This window comes from Prionailurus viverrinus, chromosome A1, assembly GCF_022837055.1.
Source record: "Prionailurus viverrinus isolate Anna chromosome A1, UM_Priviv_1.0, whole genome shotgun sequence".
NCBI lineage: Eukaryota > Metazoa > Chordata > Mammalia > Carnivora > Felidae > Prionailurus > Prionailurus viverrinus.
The window spans coordinates 13,552,570-13,577,116 of NC_062561.1; the positions used below are offsets into that span (position 1 = coordinate 13,552,570).

At 40.7% G+C, this 24,547-nt stretch overlaps 1 long non-coding RNA gene across 2 annotated transcripts; it reads left to right on the top strand.

Moving 5' to 3' along the window:
* The first annotated feature begins 2,756 nt into the window (after nucleotides 1-2,756).
* Nucleotides 2,757-23,438, top strand: LOC125172827 (uncharacterized). 2 transcript variants are annotated; one of them, XR_007154848.1, is made up of 3 exons: nucleotides 2,757-2,862; nucleotides 19,148-19,394; nucleotides 22,641-23,438. It is a non-coding gene; the product is annotated as an uncharacterized LOC125172827 (long non-coding RNA). The 2 variants fall into 2 exon arrangements; XR_007154850.1 differs by lacking the exon at nucleotides 2,757-2,862 and adding an exon at nucleotides 3,014-3,045.
* Nucleotides 23,439-24,547: the final 1,109 nt, after the last annotated feature.

Sequence of the window (24,547 nt, forward strand, 5' to 3'; positions counted from 1 at the left end):
TGTTAATTTTTTGGTTGTGATTGCCATCATTCTCTTCAAGATAAATATGCATTTTCTTTCCAGATGGAGTGCTCTTTGTTAGTACCTTTTGTACCGTAATGTAGAAAAGTTAGTGTCAGAATATGCTCTTCTACATCAGGGCATCTCCTTCAACTTAAAAGGTAAGAAATAGTTTAAAAGTCCTGAAATCTCATTCAGGAAATGCTATATGCTAACTCCTATGTCTTTGTAATACATGCTTTATCTCAGCTCAACTCTCATTCTCCTCCACACACCAAAAGAATAGGCAAAGTATTCAGATACTATGACAGACAACGATGCGGGGCAGTGTAAGTAGGGTGGCATCGAAACTCTGGACAGGACAGGGGTTATGGTTATGATTATGTGGCAAACTGTGCCAGAAAAACTAGTAGATCGCCAGAGATTTCCATCAGCCTTGCAGAACCAGTCATGAAGCCATCACAAAGTTCTGCTGCCTAAATATCGGGAACATGCAATGATAATGAAATAGAAAATTAATTTAAGTTCACAATGACCTTCAGGAGACTAACAGAAAAACCAGTGCACCAATGTGATCTGCAGCCCAGCAAGCCTTATTCCGATGGGAAATCAAATTAGCTGCTCTCTCGTTATCTTGGAACACGAACACAACTTGGTAGAACAATTGGCTACCTAGGCAGGTGGGTTCACTCAAGCTTTGAAAGATTTCTTCTAAGGTCTTCAGTGACCCTGATAAGAACACGTAGATTTGGGAGTCCTTGAAGGCACCAATAGTTTGGCTAATGACTTGTCCCTCAGAATAAGTGCTTTTCTTCATTTTGTGTTTCTCTTCATCTTGCATCCAGCTCCATCATCCTATCAACTCATTAGCAAATCAGCAGCCCTAATAGTAAAGTCTGCACTGAGAATTAATGTTAATATTCCCTATTCATGTGCTCTCCTACAAATGCACCAGGGATTATTCTTACCATTATTGTGATTGGTAATAGACCTCATGAGGAAAGGGGACAAATGAAAGGGCAAATGAATGATTTGAAAGGCCATGTAGAATTCTGGTACCTACCAGATGAATAGTTACATTTTTTCCTTACCCCTCTCCCAAAAGAGGTCTGTCTCTCCACTGGGATTTCTAACTCTAGGGGAAAAGATTGGATCTTGTTACAGGTTGGAAGGATACTTCCTCAGAGTCAGTAATAGTGCCTGTGTCTCAGAAGTTAGAACAACAGGGGCAGAGAATATGCTGGATTGTCTGTGTGGGATACAACTTCGGTTGGACAAGAAAACCTATGTAGATTATAGTCAATTATATTCCTTGGGGCGCCTGGCTGGCTCAGTCAATTAAGCGTCCAACTTCAGCTCAGGTCCTGATCTCACGGTTCGTGAGTTCAAGTCCTGCATCGGGCTCACTGCTGTCAACACAGAGGCCGCTTCAGATCCTCTGACCCTCTCTCTCTATGCCCCTCTCCCATGTTCTCTCTCTCTCTCTCTCTCTCTCCCTCTCTCTCTCTCTCTCTCAAATGTAAATAAACTTTAAAAAAATTGTAGCTATTATATTCTTTAAGATGGCTGAGTTTATTAAAGGGAACTTTCGATTACTTGGGCAGCTGAAAATTATCTGTTATAGGTCCTTTATGTGTCAGGCACTCTCTTCATATTGGAGATACAGACATGATTAGGACATAACTCTCTACAGACACAGGTAAGGAGAGATACAATGTCATGAGTTTGAGTCATGGCTCCATCTCTGAGTAGCTGTGAGACAGTGTTTCTTTCTCATTTATAAAGTGAAGCTATTAAAATCCCTATCATCTGATTCGGGTAGTTAGCTGTTGCTTCCACTGAGTAGCTCAGAAACCAGTGTGGGGATAAATGGACACATGGATCCCTAAATTCTACGAGGGAGGTATATGCACATAGAGGGAAGCACAGGAGACCTGGGTGAAAGGGGACTTGATAAAGAATTTGTGGATATGGTAGAAGGGCCTGCAATCAAGACAGCACCCTGATTTATCAAATTTAGGGACTAAAGTTCCCCTATGCTCACTTAGCCAGACAAGTTCTAATAGAGCATCCTATCTACACAGCCTAAAGGTGCAGGCTGACCATTCATGGTGCTCTTTCTTGTTTGAGAGTAAATTGGAACCAGTAAAATAACATACACTTATTTATTCATTTATTCATTCAGCTATTATCTGTTCAGCGAAGTAACAAGCATCAGTCAGGCTGAGTGTTTTACTGAAATGCTAATGCTAAGACAGGAGTTCAGCTGCCCCTTACTCCAGGCATTCGTTGAACCCAACTGAACTGATTAGCATAGATTCCTTTCTCCTTTCTCCACATAAACCTGCTGGTGTAGATTCAATGTTAATCAAAATATACTTCAAACAATAAAATTGGACCAACTTAAGTAGAGAAACTGAGAAATAATTCCTGTAATTACAATAAAATTGCGATCTACTTAAGAAATTTAAATTACATTGGGATTCTCTAACCGGCTGCCCTTTGTGGACCATTTTATTAAGTGGCATAATTCGATCTGTATTAGTAGGCCTACATGTATCAAATGAGAAGCTTACTGTCAGATCAGTGTATATCGTATCCATGAAGCAACACTCCTTACTAAATTGCCTTAGTCTTTTGTATAATTTGAGTGATATTCAGGGCATATGACTTATTGGAATGTTTTATGGTCTTCTAGAATCCTAAATCCTTGTATCCATGCAACAGTGGCGTTGAGAGTCAGCTTCTCCCTTCTACCCAGTCCTACTTTTCTCACTTCTTTACAGGGTAAAGAAGTGCTCCCAAGAGCATTTCCCAGGACGCGTTCTGCAGGCAACTTTACATCTCAAAGTCTGTCTCCAGGTAACCCAACCTAGCATGGGATTGTCAATCAAAATGACCCCTTTGGGAAGCTTTACACAAAGTTTAATCATTCTGTCCTTGCTCAGAACCTACGGAGAATTCCATTTGATGATCTGTTTTTAGAACTAGAAGCACATTTTATGCGAGATCGACCCCAAAGTGCCAAATTTTTACCATCTGGGGGTACGTATGTATATTTTTTGGAAATAACCAGAAGTTATTCTAAGCTGAGCCTAAAAAATAAGTTTTGTGATTAAGCTAGAGTCTACTATTTAGGATACAAAATTAAGTGCAGCTAAAATGTGTTGGGTATAATTTGCCTAAATGGTGATCAGATTGGTTTGAAAACAATATCTAAAAAGATGCTAAAAAATGTTTTTTAGCGAGAGCAACATCAGTGAAATAAATGTGTAGACTCCCAAGAGAATTACTTAGAATGATAAATCTCATGTCCATTTATAGCTTCCACCATTCATATTAAAAATGCCAGTTCCAACATTTTATAGTTATGATGAAGTTGCAACTATAAGACGCTAGTTAGAGCCTATTATTCCCCCTCTAATTATACTTTAAGGACTAAAGAGCCCAATGGAAAAATGGGACTTTTAACACCTACATTGTAGGTTCTGAAGAAATGAGGAGGTGTAAGAATTTGGTACTTTTTCCAATACAACGGCTTGAGCATATTTGTAGGTTAACGGCAGGAATTCTGTCTTATCCATCTGCCAATCTCAGTGCTATCCCAGTGCCTTATGCATAGTAAACTGTTGTGCAAGTAACTAAGTTATTCAATTACAAGAAAAATGCTAGAGATAAGCAGTCTTTCTGGGTTGCAGCTGGTAAACAATATCAGAAATGATAAAATATTATAAGCATAATATTATTCCTTATATTTGTGTAGCTTATTTTGTATATCTGTGTAGCATCCCTATACTTTCCCTCAAATTCACATTCCCTTTAGTTATTAGCCGAGCCCTAAAAATTTAAAAGAACTATATGCTTGTTTGCATAATACAAGGGGCTGACTCTTCAGCGAGTGTTAATAGTAAAAGAACCCAAGAAATAAAGTAGGTAGAGGTTATTGCAAAGACAAAAGAAAGGCTGAGTTATCCCTAGGGCCTGAGAGTGGAAGAAGGGAAACATAAGGAGGCTCCTCAGCTTGAAAACAGGCCCCAGGCTTCTCAAAGTAGAAAATGCTCACAGCTCACCAAATATGAAGTACTGATGTGGCTATAACCAACGGCATACAGGTTAGTGTCAAAAAGGATAGAGATGACAATTTGTGCTGCGCAGAGTAGGAAGGGCGGAGATCAATATACATCAGAAAAATCTTCGGGAGAGAAAAAGAGAAAGAGCTGTGGTTGGCAAGAAAGATCGGCAGATCATCAAGGACTGTACAGGATGCGCTAGAGGGAGGGAGCATTCCCAGCAGCAAATGAAGGCTCAGGGGCAGAAAGGACCCTGACAGTCTGGGGCTGCCCCATTGCAGCCACATCCTATTCATAAGGCATTGATAGAAAGTATGGGTACCAGACCTGGACCAGTCACTGGAAAAGCCATAGATGTGTATAGATGAGCATTCCCTCCAGAGTCTCCACAGCAGGGCTGCAGAGAAAAAACCGACACACAAAAACCATTGACCTTAAATGTAATTATCAGGGAACAGGGACTCAGAAAAGTAAGACACAAATCTGAGAAAGCCTCATGGAGGAAAGAACGCAAGCTAAGCCTTGAGAGGTGCTCAGGATTTTGATAGGTTGCTCTGAGCAGAAGGAAGAGCACCAGGGGCACCAAAAATAAGCATGATTTGTGTTCTGCAGGACAGAAAGGTCACACCAGAGAGTAGGAAAAAGTGTGACTGAATACAATGAATATAGGGGCCAAACTGATGAGAGAGTCAGGGATCTGGGAAACAAGCTCCTATGCATCAGGGACACTCCCTGGTGACTGTTATCACTTTTCTTGCAGAACAACCTGCTGGCAGCTATTGCTTTTTCTTGCAGAGCAAAGCACCAGCCAAGAAGCAAGCCTAGACCCTTCAAACTAGTCCAAGACAAGATGGCTGCCAAGTGTGGCTTTTCGTAGACGTTTCCCCTCATTACAATGCTAAAAATCATCCCCAGAGGTGAAGACTTAACATGCAAATGCAATATATGATGTATGAATAAGCATGTTTTGTCAACTGTTTCTGTGTGCCCAACTCCCTGTATTTTCCCGCTGTTGTTCAGGGAGTCCATCTGGCACCTTTGTCGTGATCGTGTCTCCCTTCCGCTGCAGCTGTTGCCCCAGTAAAGACTTGCCAGTGTTTTTAAATTTGGGGTCCAACCTTGTTTGTATAATTGCTGGGTCTAAGGATCCAAACCTGGTAACAAAATGACAGGGCTTTAAGAGAACAAGAGGACTTGGATTTGACGTAGATGACGAGCAATCATGTCATGGAGGGTCTCCAGTTGGGAGACAGGAAAGCAGGCAGCTGCATTTGCCCAAATCAAAATTGATGAGGACCCACACTAGGCAGCAGACATGGGAGCAGAAAGGGAGATTCCAACAAACATTTCAGAAAGCTCAACAGGATGACAAATTAAGGAAAAGAGTGGAAATAGAGATGAATCCAAAGGGACGCTGCTCACAGAAACTAGATGATTGGGAAGGGAACTCAGTCTAGGAAATATATAAAAAAATTTGGTTTAAAATATATTAAATTTGGCAAGGACACAGGCTCTGGAGCCAGAAGATCTTGCCTGTTTATTTCAGCCAGAGGCTCAGTCGCCTCACAGCCTCATGGAGATCCGTCTTCAGCACCTTTTTCACTGTAACTCTGTAGTCTGGTCTGTCATCCAACTGATCTCACAAAACCTCCAGGCTTAGACATGGAGCCAGGAACAAAGCGGGCAAGACAGACTCTTCCTTAGTGTGGATGAGGCAGAGTTTTGCCAAAGCTTGTGCACTATTATTATTTTTTTGTCCAGATCATATATAGTAAACAATCACGAAATACTATTATTAGGTTCATTATAGCACATCTACTATGTTCTAAGTATTGACCTAGACTCCTTTTTTATCATATCTCACTTAAACGCTAACCCAGTGTCAAAGATATTAACCCAATTGTTTGTTAAACCGATTTGTTACAGAAAATAAAACAAACTTAACTTTAGGGAGACTGAATTTCAAATTCACGGACTATAAAAGTGGAGCTTCTAACCCAGCTTTTTCTAAATCCAAAGACTATGGTCCTTCACTCAAAGGCCCACACAGAGCATGCTGGTCAAAACATAATTAAGAATACTTGCATATGGTATGATTTAAAATATATTCTGGGGAGCACCTGGGTGGCTCAGTCAGTTGAGTGGCCGACTTTGGCTCACGTCATGATCTCCCGGTCCATGAGTTCCCGCCTCACGTTGGGCTCTGTGCTAACAGCTTAGAGCCTGGACCCTGCTTTGGATTCTGTGTCCCCCTCTCTCTCTGCCCCTCCTCTGATCATGCTCTGTCCTCTCTCTGTCTCTCAAAAATGAATCAACATTAAAAAACATGTTTAATTAAAAAATAAAATAAAAATATAATGTAATAAAATAAAATATATTCTGGGAACACAGATGAGAGGGAAGCAACTAATTGGCCAAAAATTCTACAATTTCATTCTTGAGAACTGCCAAGACTAAATGGCTGCCATCTAGTTTTAAGGATTTACTGACATCTAAATTTTTAGTTTTAGAACATCTGTAATATTTATCGTTAACTATTTTAATAACACTAATCTGTGTTTCAAAAGGTAATTTAGTAATTAATCCACATTACATATTCATCCATAAAATCAAAATATATAGCCCAAGAGAGATAGACAAAGGACATTTTATAAAGGAAAAATACAAATGGTCAAAAACTTAATGAATAAAGTTCTAATATCATTAATAACAACAACAACAAAAAACTGAAATTAAGGGAGATACCATTTTTTATCTCCCAAATAGGAGAGAATTCTTTTTGGAATCCAATTGATGAGAATGAGTGAAAATTATCACTCTCATATACTGTTGATTAAAGTACAAATTGATATCATCTTTCTAAAAGACAAATTGCAATCAGAATCATCAGAATGTACAAACCCTTTGACCCAGAAATTTCTTAAGTACAAGTACCTTCATCGTGATGTTATTGAAAGTAGTAAAAAATTTTAAACAGCCTAGTATCCAATAATAATTAATGATCAAACAAAGTTGGAGGAAGCATACAATGGAATGCACTGCAGTTATTAAAAATCATATTGTGTAAGAATATAAAATGACCTGGAAAAATGATTATAGCCCATCATTAAATAAAGAAAAGCATGTATCAAAATAATGTTAGTATAATTCAATTTTGCTGATCCAAGTGGCAACTTCATCCTGGATCTTAAGAACGATTTTTTTTTTTTTTAGTAATGATAATATTTTCTTCACTGTGCTTCCCTGTGACTTCCACATTTTCCACAACAAACGTAAATGTTTTTTTAATGATCAGACAAAAGTCATTTAAAAATCTGATTTTGTTAAATTATCTATTATAGATTAGCAGGGAAGCAAGGCCCCAATCCAGTTCCTCCAGCAGGACATTTGTTCCCTCTCTCCCTAAGCTCTCTCTACTCTCCCCCCTTACATTCCAGCCCTCCCCTTCTAAGAAGCGCACAGCTGGTTTCAGCCATTGTCCTGATCACAAACCTTTCCACAAGAATGCCATATCTTGGGTCACATTTGCCTCTTCTCCAACCCAACCCATTTATTCATTTTAAATCCAGCAAACAGTTATTGAACATCTACTCTGTGCCAGGCAATATATATTGATGCCTATGACACAAAGTGAAATAGGACATAGTCTGACTGTTACAGAGTCAGATGTGAATACATCGTATACACTTTGACTGGAGTTTAACGGGCACACAGGGGAAAAAGTTCAAAATCAGATCCAGGAGGTGAAGACAAGCAGGGAGGAATGCTCAGAGGCAGCGATACTAATCCTACAAAAAAAATAGGAACCATCAGGAAAAGACACAGTAGGCAGAGGGGTACGCCTGTGTGAGGCAGAGGTGAAAAAAAACATATTTTCACGGGAGAGAGCCAAACGATAAGAGAATAAACTGAGGGTTGATGGGGGTGAGAGGGAGGGGAGGGTGGGTGATGGGCGTTGAGGAGGGCACCTGTTGGGATGAGCACTGGGTGTTGTATGGAAACCAATTTGACAATAAATTTCATATTTAAAAAAAGTATATTTCCTGGGAACCTCAAGAATCTCCATTTGGCTAGACTATAGTGTGCAAGGGCAAGTGTCCTTGGAAAAAAAGATGCCTCCGCCAAACAATTTGAGGAAACACCGTGTGGTTATAAACTGTATCACCTCTGGTAGACTAATAGTGCACATCAACATATGAAAGGCCTTCAGTGGGAAGAAAGAACCCCTCTCCCTCTTTCCCCCTGTATTCCTAGAAACAAACTTTGGAAACATCGTACAGAGAAGAGAGGAGTCTAAAACACAAAGACCTTGCACATTAAACTAAGGGATTGGCTCTTTATCCTGAAAACTCTATGAAGGATGTGGGACAGTTACAGTTTTCAAACAAAGGAGTCGCACAAGCAGTTTTGTGATTCAGAAAACACTGCTATGGCAGCAGTAAAGAGCATTGCAGTAGAGGGAGTAGAGGCAGGGCGGAAACCAGTTCTCAGGAAGCTGTTACAGTGGTCAAGAGGAGAAGGAATGTGGTCCTGAAACTAAGACTAGAGAAATGGCCATGGTCAAGAAAGAGATGGTGGTTTACAGAGAATCTGGCTTAAGGCAGAATATAGGAATTAGTAACAGATGGGAAGCATGGCGGAATCAGGGTCAATGCAGAAAATATCTAAGATGTTTTAAGCTGTGTCTTTGTTTCCTCCTAGGGTCACTGGAGGATGCAAAGTTAGGATTGGAGCAACAGTGTAACAAATTAAGTCTTGGACATGTCTCACACATTACAGAAAATATGAGCAGGAGGCTGACAGAAAGATCTATGAACAATATGGATTAGGGGATCACCAGAGTATCGGTCATAAATGAAACCATGGGCTTCGCTGGGAAACATAAAGGGGAGAGGGCAGTGTTAAGGACATAATCCTGGGGAATACCAAAAGTTTGGCCCAAAATAATAAATCTGTATGTGGTAAAGAGAGGTCAGAGGGGAAGCATGGAAACCTTAAGAGAGAAATGCCAGAGGAGCCAATGAAGGAGAGACTTTTAAAAATTTTTTAATGTTTATCTATTTTTGAGAGGGAGAGAAACAGAACACAAGTGAGCAGGGGAGGGTCAGAGAGAGAGAGGGAGACACAGAATCTGAAGCAGGCTCCAGGCTCTGAGCTGTCAGCTCAGAGCCCAATGTGGGGCACAAACCCACAAACCACAAGATTTTGACCTGAGCCTAAGTGGGATGCTTAACCATCTGAGCCACCCAGGCTCCCCAAGGAGAGTTTTTAATTTGAGGTTGTGACCATTAGGATCAAGTATAAGGCAGATCTAGTGAGATATGAACTGGGATGAGTCCGTTGGCTTCCATGATTGTGGATAATCAGGGTCCTGTGTCAGAGCCTTGTCGCAGCGGGTGGGATTGGAAGTCAGACCACAGGGTCAGAGTGAGTAAGAGACAGAGCAGGGCTGGGTTTGTCCCTCAAAGAGCTGACACAGAGAATGTTTAGGGCTTAATAAAATGTTGGCGTTTTGGCTCTCACATGAGGGATAACTGACTATATGTTTGTTTCTATGTTAAGAGTGAGGGAGGCATAAGAAGGGGGTGTCAGTAGTAAAGGGAGGCTAAAGAAAAAAGAGAGGTGGTTGATGGAGGAGTCTCTGGGGGAGCAGAGGGCATGAATTCACAGTGCCGATGCTGGAGAGGAGGAGAGTCCCTGCTCCTTTGAATTTGGGAGGAGGGCAGCTTATAGGTAGCAGGGAAGGAATGAAAGAACATGGTCATCCAAAGATTTCAACTTGCCCAGAGCAAAGTTTTGTAAAAGTGCTTGGAAGGCATGAAGGTGCTCGAGAGAAGAAGGTTGAGTTTCAGAGAAGAATCAGTTCATCACCCAGAAGAAGCACAATGAAGATTCCAGCAATGCCAAATTTGCCTTTAAAGCTTCAGAAATTGCAATCAACTCAGCATTTTTAAAAGTTGATATTAGTTTTAAAATATAGGAGCACAGTTATCAAGACAAGGTTCTTCAGCTATAAGTATACGCTTACTTATATCTACGGATTTTTGCACACATTTTTAAACAGGAAATTTTTCTTAGGCACAGAGACTGGGAGAAATGTAAATATCAGAGCTTAGTGAACTTCCCTTTCGCTTTTTCCTCCCCCAAATCTGGGATCATTTAAGGCTTAAGAAAACCACAAATAAAACAGAGACTATACTTTTCATTTACTACTCTTGTTAATAGTACTTTCAAATTTCCATGTAGTAAAGTGAAGTGCTATCCATTATTAGAGTCATGTTTCTTCATTTTCACCATTGATTGATTTCCTCTTAGGATCTCTCTCTAAGATAGTTTAAGAATTAAGATATCGACTAGGTGGGTGCAGATGAATTCATACCATCTGACATTGCCGCAGAAATCTAAACAACAGGTGGATTCTTACACCATGGCCTGAAGACAGAAAAGAACAACAGAAACTCCACACCTGGAGTAAAGATGCTAAGCTCATTTCAGAACTATTTTTGGTTCCTTGATTACAGTGAAATATGATAAGTACATGTTTTTTGAAGAGGAACAAAGTGCTCACAGTATGAAGGCAAATCAAGAAAGGCGGTGCTTCTAAAATGAACTATAAACTCCACAACCACCACTTCTGCCCTGTCCAAAGCAATGCTTTGTTCAAAGGATGGGTTGTGTTGTCAGCTGAATTGAAGAGGTTCAGATCCAGGAATCCAAGTGTAAGAGGAAAGGCCTAAAGAGCAGTTGTTCTGAGAAGACCAGGGGCTGGAGAAGAGCTTCAAGTCTCCACAATTCAGATCTGCTCACCCTCCCTACAAATTCAGATTTTGACATCTGATGCAAGATTGCCATTTTGCCATTGCAACCCTACATATTTTTTTTAACTAAATGTGTCCTCTTGTGGGCTATTTTGATAGCTATATTTATTTTAATGCATTATCTATATATCCCTTACATTATTCGGAATCCACAGGGGAGTTAACGATTTATAGAAAACCTTTAGGATGAAAGAAATACTCATCTTTAATTTATTGGATTTGTGAATCTTCATTTTTACATATGTTATTAAGGTTGCTGAAAGACAGGCTTATCTGTAACTATAAATGCCTAGGAGCTAGGTACCATATTTTCTCATTTAATTTTGATAAATGTCGTTCGATTTGCACTGAAACTTTTGGAAGACCATCTTCTTCCAGTATCAGTGAGAAGGCTTTAAAACCAGATTTGAAGAAGTCAGGAGCCATGAAAAGTCCAGGCAGCCAGAAACACAACCTCAATTGTGCCTTCTAAGGAATGTGGCCAGGAGGCTGCAGTCACCATTGTGGTTTACTGTGCATCATCACCATGGGCATGGATACCATGAGCACCTACTGAATACAGGATGCTGCTACCATAGAGGCCTGCAACTTACCAGAGCACCATCGCTGCGAGTCAGCCAGACTTCCAAGCCATTCTCAGGTATTTACATTATAGGCTCTGGATTCTATGCCCTGGTGAGGGCACTGGATGGACCAGGTATGTTCATGTGTTTACCTGCTAGCAGCCAAGGAGCTACTAAACCTAGTATCTGTCTCCCTTCAACTTCCATGGGATTCTTTCCACGTAGAAAAGCTAGGTGGTTGCTGGGCAGCTAATCCCAACAAATATCCACTACCAAGTACTACTTGGCACCTGGTAAGCATTTCTAAAAACTGTTTTGGGGGATGGTATAGAAATGTATTATTTTTTTACCTTTTAAAAAAGGGTAGGAATTTTGTTGCAGAAAATGAGAGAGAAATAATTCTAGTTCTCTTTGCTTTTTAATGCCTCAAATATATTTCTAAATGACACTGCAAAGGCATGTTGACTGTATGGAAACATTTTGTAAAAAAAAAAAAGGTCAGTTTTCACACAAGCAATCTTCATAATTTGCACTTTAAGGAGAAAATAAAGGCATAGGAACTACATTAGAATAAAGGCTTTAATGAGCTAATGCATCATAAGTTAGCCCTTGTGGACCTTGAAGAGAGAGGATGGAGCAACTGTGATACTCCCTGTTCCACCCCTCCCTTTAGGGGCCTCGAGGCCTAAGCAGACTTCTACAGAGAAGACACTCAGAAGTTGTGCTCAACCTGACCTACAGTAAAGGATAGACAAGGAGGAACCATGTTCTCATATTCAAAGGAAGAGAAGTCGTGTCTCCTCCACGGTCCCTGGACTTGTCAGTTCATTCACTTGTTCATTTATCAATGACACACTTTATTTTTTTTAAGTTTATTTATTTATTTTGAGAGAGAAAGAGAGAGAGCACAAGGGAGGTGCAGAGAGAGAGAGGGAGAGAGAGAATCGCAAGCAGGCTTTGCACTGTCAGTGTAGAGCCTGACATGGGGTTCAATCTCACAAACTGTGAGATCAGGACTTGAGCCAAAATCAAGAGTTAGACAGGTAACCAACTGAGCCACCCAGGCACCCCTCTATGACACACTTTCAATGTGTTCATCATGTTGTGCCTCATGCCATGCATTGGTGAGCAAGGCAGACAGAATTCATCCTTTTCCTTCTGGCTGGCTTCTTTTCAGAGATGCCTGGCCCTCTCCTACAGATATAGATGTGTATTTCTTTGTAAGTGCATATGGCACACTCTTAGGGAGTGAATACAAATGAAGCAGAAGGTCTACACATTGATAGATTTGGATCAGGAGAATTCTCAGTTCAATCTGAAGAACAGTGTCACCTGACATAACCTTAAACAGGTCTTTTTCTCACTTGATCGGGTGATAAACTTACATATCAGATCAGGAAGACAGAAACCACTTTTGAAATTCAAGTTGCTTATATGAGCCATCCTTTTATCCCTGACAGTTGGCATTGGTTAAGAGAATAAGTCCAATCAAGTCAGAACGCTCAGTCCCAACTCTCATGATAAATTGTCACTTCTGCCATCTCTGTGTGCTGATGGCTCTGGATTATGGTAACGATTAGAGCACGTGATGAAGGTGGTGTGAGGCATCGATAGTTTCTTTTCTTCTTTAGAATCTTTCTTTTTAAAGAATTATCATATTTGAGCGATTCTTCATAAATGTCCTTAAAGGCTTTGTCCTGTGCTAGACACTAATCAAAACATTAGTCATTGAACTGCAGAACACATTTTCTTTTTTCTTTTTTTTTTAATGTTTTTATTTATTTTTGAAGGAGAGAGAGACCGAGCATGAGCAGGGGAGGAGCAGAGAGAGAGGGACACATAGAATCCGAAGCAGGCTCCAGGCTCTGAGCTGTCAGCAGAGCCCGATGCGGGGCTCAAACTCACAAACTGTGAGATCATGACTTGAGCCAAAGTCGGACGCTTAGCCAACTGAGCCACCCAGGTGCCCCTGCAGAACACATTTTCAAAAGTAGTCTGTACTGATATAGACTTGCTACAAAAATGGACAAGTTAGGCAAACTAGAAAGAACTGATCTACATGTATTAACTGATCAATAATGTGAGAAAGAACTGATCTTTAATGTAAAACTAAGGGAACTAACCAGTAATCATGATGATAATGACAACTGCTAATGTTTACTGAGCGCTTCCTACATCCCCACATTATTCTAAGCTCCTGTGCCATATAATTCCAGCCTTACCACCACCCAATGAGGTATAAAGTAAAAGTACTCAGTGCCCTTGCGGCTGGAAGACTGCACCACACTGACTCTCCATTTAATTACAGAGGTAGTGGAGAAGGTGGTATTTTAGCCAATGTTGATGGGATTAGGGGCTGCCGTGTCACTTTCCAGAGATGTGGAAGGCAGGCAGGCCAGAAAATGCGACCACTGAAAAGAAAGAGAAGTACTATGTACGATGACATAAGGAAAACTAGGCAAGATAGTTTTCCCAACTCCCAAATAGAGAGCTCAACTGTGCCTTGAGATAAAGGTAAGAGGGAAGGGTCCCTGGAGAAAACGATAGGGATTGATCATTTGCACTGAAACAGAAAAGAGACCAGCAAGACAAATGAAGAGAGAAATGCAGCTGGTGTGATCGCCAGAGAGGCTTGAGTGGCGAACATGAGGAGTTCAGGTTTTCATGGACCAGGTCAGGGAATCAGAGCCTCGTAGATGTAAATGATCAGATGGGAAAAGAATAGACACAGGGATGTAAAGAGACAGAACCAGCAAGCTAGTGTGACAGATTGGACGTGGGCAGGGAAAAACAACAAAAGAAGATGGCTCCAGGGCAAAACTGGAAAGAGAGACTTTGATGTCTGCAGAAATTTGTCTGCAAAGCTGCCCTTTCTCTGTCCCTTGTTCTTATCAATCTGGGCCTGTACCAACATCAAGCACCCGAATTTTCAACATGTCCTAGCACCTTCTTCCATGTGTTCTGATCCTTTCATTGCTGGCATTGCTTAGCTATCAGACCTACATCAGCAGCTGCCATTCCCTGCCCCATGTTATTTACATCAAATCCTGTCATTCAAGGATCATTCAGCCAGATTCTACCCTCCATAGAAGAGACGCAGACCTCAAGGCCGAGATTGGTTCAGATAGCTGCAGAGTTCACTGAAAGAGAAATGTGCAGCCCAAGGAGCCAAACACATCTCAGCAGTGTCTGGAGACACAAACAGTCCATCTGGGAAGGATCAAAGAACTGAGAGGCCAAGATGCTTGTGGTAGGCTGAATAACGGTATCCAAAGACAACCACGTCTGGATTCCTGGAGTTTGTAATTATTATATGGCAAAAAGAACCTTGCAGGGTGATTATATTAAGGATCTGGATATAGAGCGCTTGTCAGGATCTTCCGCAAATGTAATCACAAGTGTCCTTGTATGAGAGAGAAAGAGGGAGATTTGAGTAGAGACGAGAAGGCAATGTGACAGAGCAGAGATTGGAGTGATGTGGTCACAAGCCAGGGAACGTGTGCAGCCGTCAGAAGCTGGAAGAGACAAGGACCTGATTCTTCTCGGGAGCCTCCAGAAGGAACCAGCCCTGCTGGCACCTTGGTTTTAGACCTCTAACATCATTTTGGACCTCTGTCCTCCACCACTGTAAGAAAATAAATGTCTGTTCTTTTAGCAATTTGTTAATGAAGTTATGGAAACTAATATTTAAAGAAACTAACTATAAATGAAACTAACTCCTCTCTCAGCTGGTGAGAGAGACAGTGAAGCCCAATTATTAAACAAAAAAAATTCCTCTAGCTGTGCCAACTTTTCAATATTGATCCAAAGAAGACAGCTTCCATGTTTTCCTTGAGAACCAGAAGAATACATGAATGTATCTATTTCCAGCAGGGCCCCAGACATTTTTAATCCCACTTGCTTTCCTTTGGTCCATACTTATTGTCCAACCCCAAGTAGTCAACTAGCTAATTACTTTGTTTTTCTGCAAGCACTGCCTGTTCTGCAACTCCCTACCTTTGCTCATGCAGGAACTCCCAATAGAACTGTCCTATCCTTTGTTCTCCATTTTTTTAAACTTTTCTTCTTTCTTTCTTTCTTTTTCTTTTTCTTTCTTTCTTTCTTTCTTCCTTTCTTTCTTTCTTCCTTTCTTTCTTTCTCTTTCTTTCTTCCTTTCTTTCTTTCTCTTTCTTTCTTTCTTTCTTTCTTTCTTTCTTTCTTCTTTCTCTATTTTTAGAGTGAGAGAGAGCTTGCACGTGTGTACACAAACTGGGAAGGAGCAGAGGGAGAGGGAGAAAGAGAACGCTAAGCAGGCTCCACACTCAGCATGGAGCCCAATGCAGGGCTCAATCTCATGATGATGAGATCATGACCTGAGCCGAAATCAAGAGGCAGATGCTTAACTGACTGAGCCATCCAGGCGCCTCTTGTTCTCCATTTTTAAAATGCCTTTCCATCCTATGACACAGCAGAAAACTTCCTTTTCAATCCTTCCGTATATCTATAGAATGAGTTGCTCTCTCCTTTGCAGCCCCATGGCTTGAGAACATTGAGCACCAATCACATTTATTCATTATTGACTTATCAGAAGATGAGCTCCTGGAACATGGAGACTTCGCATCCACCTTCTCAGTAACACATTTGCTATGTGTTGGGTATGGAAGGGGTGGTCGTAACTGACACAGAATTGAATGAAGACATGAGCCTTTCTGGTCTCCCCCCATGCCCACATTCCATGCTCTGCTTTTATCTTTTACCTTCCCCCACTTTAAAAATCAAGTTCACATACCCCGTGGATATCTTTAAGTTAAATGGAAAACTATTTCCTTAAGTTTAGTTATAAAATTCACATTACAAGAAAAATGAGTAACTGCCGTGATAGCATGTGAGGATAAACCAAAATAATTGATAATTCTGTCCTTTTGAAAACCTCCTATAAAACTGAATTTTGTTTCGGATGAAATTTGATCCCTTTGGTCACAACAAGATTAACCCACTGCCTCTTTCCATTCTTAGTAGTTCTATTTGGTCTGACACACATATAGTTCTAGGTATAAATAAGTAGGTATATAAATATGTACTATACATGCTGTGCATGTGTCCTGTATCTGGTACATGTAGTCACATGAGGCATGTGTTCTGTGTATGGGTAGGTGCATTTGTGAATCCAGATTAATGGTGAAGAAAGCATGAGTTTAATTTACTGTTCTGTCGTTTATTCATTGCATGACCTTAGATAAATTCTTCAGAACGAGGTTCAGTATCTATAACTGTAAAATGGGGATAGATAAATAGCTACATTTTAGGTCTATTATAAGAACTATCAAAGTATGTAATAGAGTCTAGCATATAGAGAATTTTCAGTAAATGGTATCTATTATTAATATTCCTCCCTAAATGTTCCCTATATTCGGGATTATGTTTCTATAACAACACTACCTTACGCAGTCCTCAAAGCAAATGGGTTACTGTGAAAAGATCTTTAAGAAGTTGAGTAGATATGCCAGTGTCTTCAATCCTTCCTACTGCCCCTGACTCAACTGGACACCTACCCAACGAGATTCAGCCCTGCGTTTCCACTTTTCTCTAAGTCATTTCAGATCTAATCTTCCCCACTGTCATTCTGATTACAAGTAGCTTATTTGCATCACACGGTAAGTGATTCGAAAGTGCCTAATATTTTAGACCTTATCCTCTAGGAATTCAAATATGGAAAGGTCAAAGTGATGGGACAGACTATTTTACTGGGGTCAGAAAAGCAGGGCTCATCAAAAACAAGAGGATCGATGCAGGGGAACATAAAAGACAAAAAGCTGAGCGGGAGCCAAGACTCACTAATGAGCGCAGCCTGCCACCTTCTTCCCCAACTTCCCGCCTGCTAACAAGGCTGGGCTAGTCCAGGTCGTTGATCTGTCTGATGTAGAATCTGGACAATGGGTGAGAGGACGAAACAGAAGACTGAGAAGAAACCTGTAAGAATAGTCGAGAGGTTTCACTGTGTACATAATGAAGGACTCCTGCCAGGGGAACAGAGTGAAGAAAATCTCAGGCTGAGCAGTGAAGGAAGTTTGGAGTTTGTGATGAGAAAGGCTGCAGGGTCTTGGACAATTAAAAAGGAGCAGTCAATGTAGAACCGGATCCCCTTGAAAGTTCTTTAATAGAGGCAGGTAAAAAAAAAATGGATTTCCTTTTTATTTCTATGTTAACGCTAACTGACCTCCTCCAACTTGACCTCCTTAAGACACCAGAAGCCCCTGGGTTTTTTGTAGGGTTACGTAAGAAAACAGAAAATGCATTAATTAGTACTTGGTGTGAGCCAAGCAGTTCAAGAACCTTGTAGGGCTCCGACACTCTCCCTCCACCACCGATGGCAGCTACCAGCCAGTGTGGACTCTGGGGAGTTCATCTCTTTCATGGTCAATACTCTGACACTTTCCTCTTAAACAGCATGAAATCTAGGTTCCTGATTTAATTCTGCAGTTCCAAATTCTTAGTCCCAGCCTCGAGTCCTAACTACAGCCTTTAAATTGCATTCAAGTATGACTCAGCTGCTTTTCAAAAACTGACCTTTGGCTTTCTTGCTTCTTTGGCTCTCATTCTAGTGCTTTCAATTGCCCTGCTCCAGCTTAGTCTAAAAGCGGCCCTAGGATTCTTCCTCAGATGGAGGAAGTTTAGACAGTGTGGACGTTTTAATTAATCAAGGAAGGCCTCCTGGAGGGGAAAGAATTTGAATGAGGGCTTCGGAATGTTGGAGGGATCTGGACACAACTTTAAAGTAGTTGTGTTGATCTGAGTTTGAGTTTACAGGGGTGCAGAAAGTTAAAATGGGTTGATAATAGGGCTTGCAAAGTCGCCTCAGTGAGGAAAATGAAAGCCACTGAGGAAACATTAAGAAAAATTCACATTCTGGTCTCTTTGGAAGTGTTGTTTTTTTTTTTTTTTTTTTCCTTGAGTGACATGTAGTCCACCCCTCTCTGGGAACTTTGCTCCTTGGCCAAGAGGCAGTAGGTGAACCCCATTTTTCTCTACCATCAAACCTGCAAGTGATTAATTAAAACTAAGAACTGGATGGTCTTCAGGTCTGGTAAAAGAGATAGCAGGCTGGAGAAAAAGCAGCAGCTGTCTCCATTTTTCTACAGAACTCTTGCTGGAAAAAATTTTCCCCTTTCTTTTTATTAAAATTTTTGCCAAAAGGCTGCTGCTCTGTCTGCCCATCTTTTAGCCAGGCATTTTGAGTGGCAGTGATTGAAGTGGGCAATTAGATTCTCCTCTGAGTTCCTCTTCATTTTCCTTTGGAGATATTTATCTCTTCCTGGTACAAAAAAAAAAAAAAAGGATTTTTGAACAAGGAGAAATAAACTCATTTCATTTGATCCTATTTGGATTCAGGAGATATCATGGAGATAAGTGTTTCCTGATATAGTGATGATTTTTGAGAAGAAAACACAGGAACATTTTGATTAGGGAGCATGAGAGAAATTTATGAATATTTTCTTAGTCTCCTGTCCACTATACGGGGCTTCTAGTTGTGTCCCACGTACTTTCCCAGTGAAAGAGAAAAATGTTCAAAACTACATGTTTCCAAATATCCTAATTATCGGCTTTCTACATTGAATTCTCAGCGAATGTAAATACCACATCAACGTATTCATCCATTCATCCCTAACTTTGTCAATAATTATGCCAAAATGTAAATTACATCTCTACCCCACCACAGGTGCAGAAGTGCCTACTCAATGTTCTTCCCTCCGACTCCAAATCTGATACACCAAGAACTCACTACTCTGAATTGCTAGAACATTTAATGAGAATGGTATACTCTTGAATGGATACTGCCAAATGCTGCCTAGGTTTACTAAAGGAAGAATTGGAACTTGGCCATAGCAACACCCAAAGCACCCTGACATCTCAAAACAGACTTCACAGACTTCAGAAGCTTCCCTGTCGAGACCAAAACATATTTCGTGAGTTGACTCTGGCTTTGTTGCCCTTCATTTCCCAAATGATCTTGGTGCATGATTTTAATTTACTAAATTAAAATCCAGTAAACAGGTATTTCCATCTTAAATTACCAGGGCCATTTTAAAGAAATCGTAGGAGAGATGCATTGCTGTTTTATCAGTTGGTGTTCCCTTTGTACAGTTCGCTGGTCATCCCATCCTCCAGTGTTGAATCGTGTGAAGAAGTGGGTGATCCTGCTAAGTCTTTAAATCATCCTTTCAGTACCTGATGCTCCATGTAGGCTCACACTGGAAATATCTGTATCCTGTGCCCAGTACCCTCTCCATGGCCCATTGGAGGCACATGATCGAAGGTCATCACTGCAGCCTCTATAGAGAGGGAGGGTAGCGCTCAGTCATGTAGAAATGTCCTTAAGGCTCTCTCAGGCTGAAAGTCCTGCTCATGAAGTGCTAAACTTTCTTTCTTTCTGGGAAGTCATCATTTTACAGGTGAAATTACACACAGACTATTGCTGGAGTGAATTTCTAATCTCAGCCTGACCCTTCTTTTACCACTCCACCTTGAGCTGCCCCATCTTCTAACATCAGCCACCCTGTGCTTAAGGAATGTAAACCAATTTAAAAATAAGTACAAGCCAATCAGTTGCTAGGGTAAATCTGTTGTCACAATTATTTTGAAACAAATAGCACCCAACATAAGGCTTTGCCTGGAAGACTTTTGATAAACGTGGATTGAATCAGCAAACATTCTAAAATAAATGAATATTAATGATTTTTGCATCTATCCAGGGTTTGGGTTATCTGTCATAGTAGATTATTTTCACCATTTCTCCCTTCTATTGGTTAGGTAATTGAAAATGTACTATAATCTGAGTTGCCCTAAGAACACACAAAATGGTAATCAGAATGTCAGGAAGGAGAATGGATTATCTGCTTTGCAAAATCTGTGTTTTATCTTACAGGGCTCTCTGGGTTGTTGTTGTTGTTGTTGTTGTTGTTAAATTTTTTAGTGTTTATTTATTTTTGAGAGAGAGACGGAGCACAAGCAGGGGAGGGGCAGAGAGAGAGGGAGACACGGAATCCAAAGCAGGCCCCAGGCTCTGAGCTGTCGGCACAGACCCCAACGCAGGGTGCGAACCCATGAACTGTGAGATCGTGACCTGAGCCAAAGTGGGATGCTTAACTTACTGTAGGACTCTCTGTTCACATGCAAGGTTGGGTAACCCTAGAGGGCAATCAACTGTGATATTAAGGATTTCTTGTAACTTTTAGTGGTACTACTAAAAAAAAAAAAAAAAGGTAGGAAGGAAATAACATTTATTTAGTAACTGCAACGTACCTTTGCTTTTACATATGTTAGTTCACTTAATACTCAACCCAATTTTGGAAAGTATGTAATGTTATTTCCACTTTAAAAACAAATGAACTGAGACTCAGAGAAGCCGTTGAGCATCAATTTGCTCATTCAAGCCTCAAAACAACTCTGTGAACTACGTAGTACACCTGACCCCATTTTACAGATTCAGAAAACTGATTTTACAGTATTAGTGGCTTACCCAAAACCACACGGCATGTAAATGAGATGGTATGAATAGAAATTAACGGTTGGAAAAATAGGTCAAAGAAAAATATAAGAAACGAAGATCCTTTGGCCATGAAATCTCCGGGGCCATGTGTGGTTTTGCTCACTATTTTATCCCAGGGCCTGACTCTTAGTAGTAGATGCTCAGTAAAAATTTGTTGAATGGAAGAGTAAATGCACACATAGTTATGGTTTCAGTCTGTGATACAGAGGATTGTAGCCAATTGTCCTTCAACGTCGCTAAGAACAGCCTGGGAGGTTTAGATAAGATGAAAAACTTCCTGATACTGAAATGTATTTCTGGAGGATATTAAAATTTATATTCTGAAAGTATGTAAAACTAAGATTTCTCCTGATCAAAATTCAATGAATTTGATATGCTCCCACCTACAGAATAAGGGATTGATTAAGTTCATCCCTCATCCTTTTGAGACAATCATTTATTCTTCACTGTGAAAGACCCTATCCTAGCACATAAAGGAAGGGTAAGCATTCCTGAACAAAAGCAGTTTCTGAGAAGAAATTCTTGCCAAACATATTTCATTCAGAGTGAGCCACAAAGAGGGCGCATGTGTTCCCTAATTGCAGGTCTGTTGATTAAGAAGGTTACAGCAAATCATTTTGGGGTTATTCAAAACTATAAATTTCACAATTCCTTTAGTTGTATTTATAAAGCTGCATGAGCTAAAAACATCCGTGGCCTCCATCTAATTTTAATGAGAGATTTCCACAGACTTTGTGATCCTCAAACAATAACATGGTCATTTACTAACACAGGTGACCCTTGAACAACATGGTTTGAACTGCACGGGTCCACTTACACATGGCTTTTTATTGATTGATTGATTGATTGATAAATTCTGGTACAGCACTATAAATGTATTTTCTTTTCCTTATGATTTTCTTAATAACATTTTCTTTCCTCTAGCTTCCTTTATTATAAGAATACAGTATTTAACACATGCAACATACAAAATATATGTTAATTGACCATTTCTGTTATTGTTTTTTTTTTTTTTTTATTAATTTTTTTTTTTCAACGTTTATTTATTTTGGGGACAGAGAGAGACAGAGCATGAACGGGGGAGGGGCAGAGAGAGAGGGAGACACAGAATCGGAAACAGGCTCCAGGCTCCGAGCCATCAGCCCAGAGCCTGACGCGGGGCTCGAACTCACGGACCGCGAGATCGTGACCTGGCTGAAGTCGGACGCTTAACCGACTGCGCCACCCAGGCGCCCCGACCATTTCTGTTATTGTTAAGGCAGTCAACAGTAGGCTCTTAGTAGTTAAGTTTTGGGGAACTCAAAAGTTATACGTGGGTTTTCAACTATGTAGGAGGTCAGCATATTAACCCCTGCATTGTTCAAGGATCAAGCATGCTGATCTGGAAAAGGTAATGCTTTAAAGGAAATATGAATATTAAGGTGCTGTTAACAAAGCTAGCATCTTCCAAAAGTGAATGTGGTTCAAGCATCTTTCATTCCCTTTGTCTGTGGTGCAACCTGGATCACATCTTTCCTGATAGTGATACATTCCTAGGTCTGGCATGGCATCTCCAGGGGGTAGAGCTTCAGCAAAATTTGCCAAATGCATGCATGCATGAATGAATGAATGAGTGAATTCCAAGATGACCAAATACATTATATTTTTTCCGATTTTTTTTTAGGTAAGAAATATGAGTCCAGGACAAATTAAAACTTTGCCTATAGCCACAAGCAAGACAGTAGCAGAATACTAAGTATGAAAAGGAATGAAATCTGTAGAATCAGCCCCATCGTACTAGCTTTTAAATCTGCCTTTCTGTGGGAAGCTTCTCAATCAGCCAAGGCTGAGTTGGGAAAGAGCAGTTGAGGTGTTTCATTGACTTTTACTATTGAATATGGATTTCACAGGCAATAGAAAAGCCAAGAAGCCTATCTGGGGACAGTCAAGAGACTAGAAAAGGCAAGAGATGTTCAGGAAGAAGATGGTGTTTGCAGACCCAAGGAGCTGTGCTGCTTGGAGAACGCTGGAATGACAGGGACCTACCCAGTGGAACCTGGAGTCATGCAGGAAACTCAGCAGCTACTGGAGTGAATGCCCGTCCAAACAAAGAAATGGAAAGAGAGACAGTGATTTATTCCCTCAACTTGCCCTTCAGTTCTCCACCGTGCCTCTGCAGTGGCCTCCTTGGGAGCCAGGAGACAAGACAGCTTTGGAAATATCGCTCCCTGACACACAGTAGAGGGCAGAGAAGGGCAGAGGATGCATCGGAGGAAAACAGGTGAACAACTCCTACACCTTCTCTGATGCCTTCTGACGGAGTTAGTGTCTTCCTCCTATGCACCCTTACAGCGCATTAGGCAGAGAATTATTAGGACACTCACGCTATCACATAATCACGCTTTGTTTACATATCTGGCTCAACTTCTTTCTTTTCGTTCCTCCAGCACTATTCTGGGATATTGCAATTTTTGAATAAAATATTTTTGAGTGAATGAATAAATAAATGATTGATTTCATTCAATTTCAGCAAATCTTAATTGAGCCCTTCCTTTAGGCCATGAAGTTCCAATTGATTCCACCTAGATCACCTCATGCATAGAATGTTCTGAAGGCATTCTGGCCTCCCACCCTCTCCTATCCCAAACAGTCAATTCTCACCAATCACACTATTGGTTGGCAGTGTGTGTGATGATGCATCAGCACAGACACCTTATTTCCATGGTTATGAATATTAAAATCCAACCTATATTAAGCCTGACATTACACATTACACTTGGGACTGTGTGGTTACAAGGATGAAAACTCATGGCCTCTCCACAAAGAGAGTTTACTCTGGTAGTGGCACAGAGGGACCATCGAGAGATCATTTTCATGCCTTTGCTAAGTTAGAGTTATGCAAGGATTCTATGGAGTCAGGGTTGGCATTTCACCCAGGCTGGAAATTCAGGGAACTTCTGAAATCTTGAAGGGTGAGTAAGATTGAATCAGGTGAAAATAGAAAGGGAACAGTGAGAGCACAAGCAGAGTTGTAAAATTGACTTCAGCATGTTGTCCTGTATGGCTAGAGATGAAGTGTGGGTGTGGAGGCTGGGACAAGTCACAAAAATATTGTAAACATTTAGTTTGCAGGCAATGGGGAGACACTCAAGAGATGCTCGTGTCGCATGGCTCGTTCTGGCTGCACTGTGGGAGAGAGATTTAAAGCAGATTGGATGCAGTAAAGGGTCATACAAATCCTACAGAAATGGGCAGACAAGTACCCAGAGCCCATCTGCAAGAATGCATTCATAACAGCATTGCTTCTCATAATGCAAACCTGAAGATTAACTAAATGTCCACTTTTTAAAGTTTTTGTTAAAAACTTATTTCAAACTTTTATAATATTATGTCAAAAAGTGATTTTGTATCTGTGTTTGTGTGTGTGTGTTCTCTATACTATTTTTGTAACAGCTTTCACAATTCAGCAAGGATGGATTCAAGGTCTACAAGCCCTAGGTGCTAGATATGAAAGTCAAATCTTAGGGCTGTGAGGGAGACAGACAACCCTGTGTGGGGCACCTCACCCAGTTTGGGCCATCTCATTATATG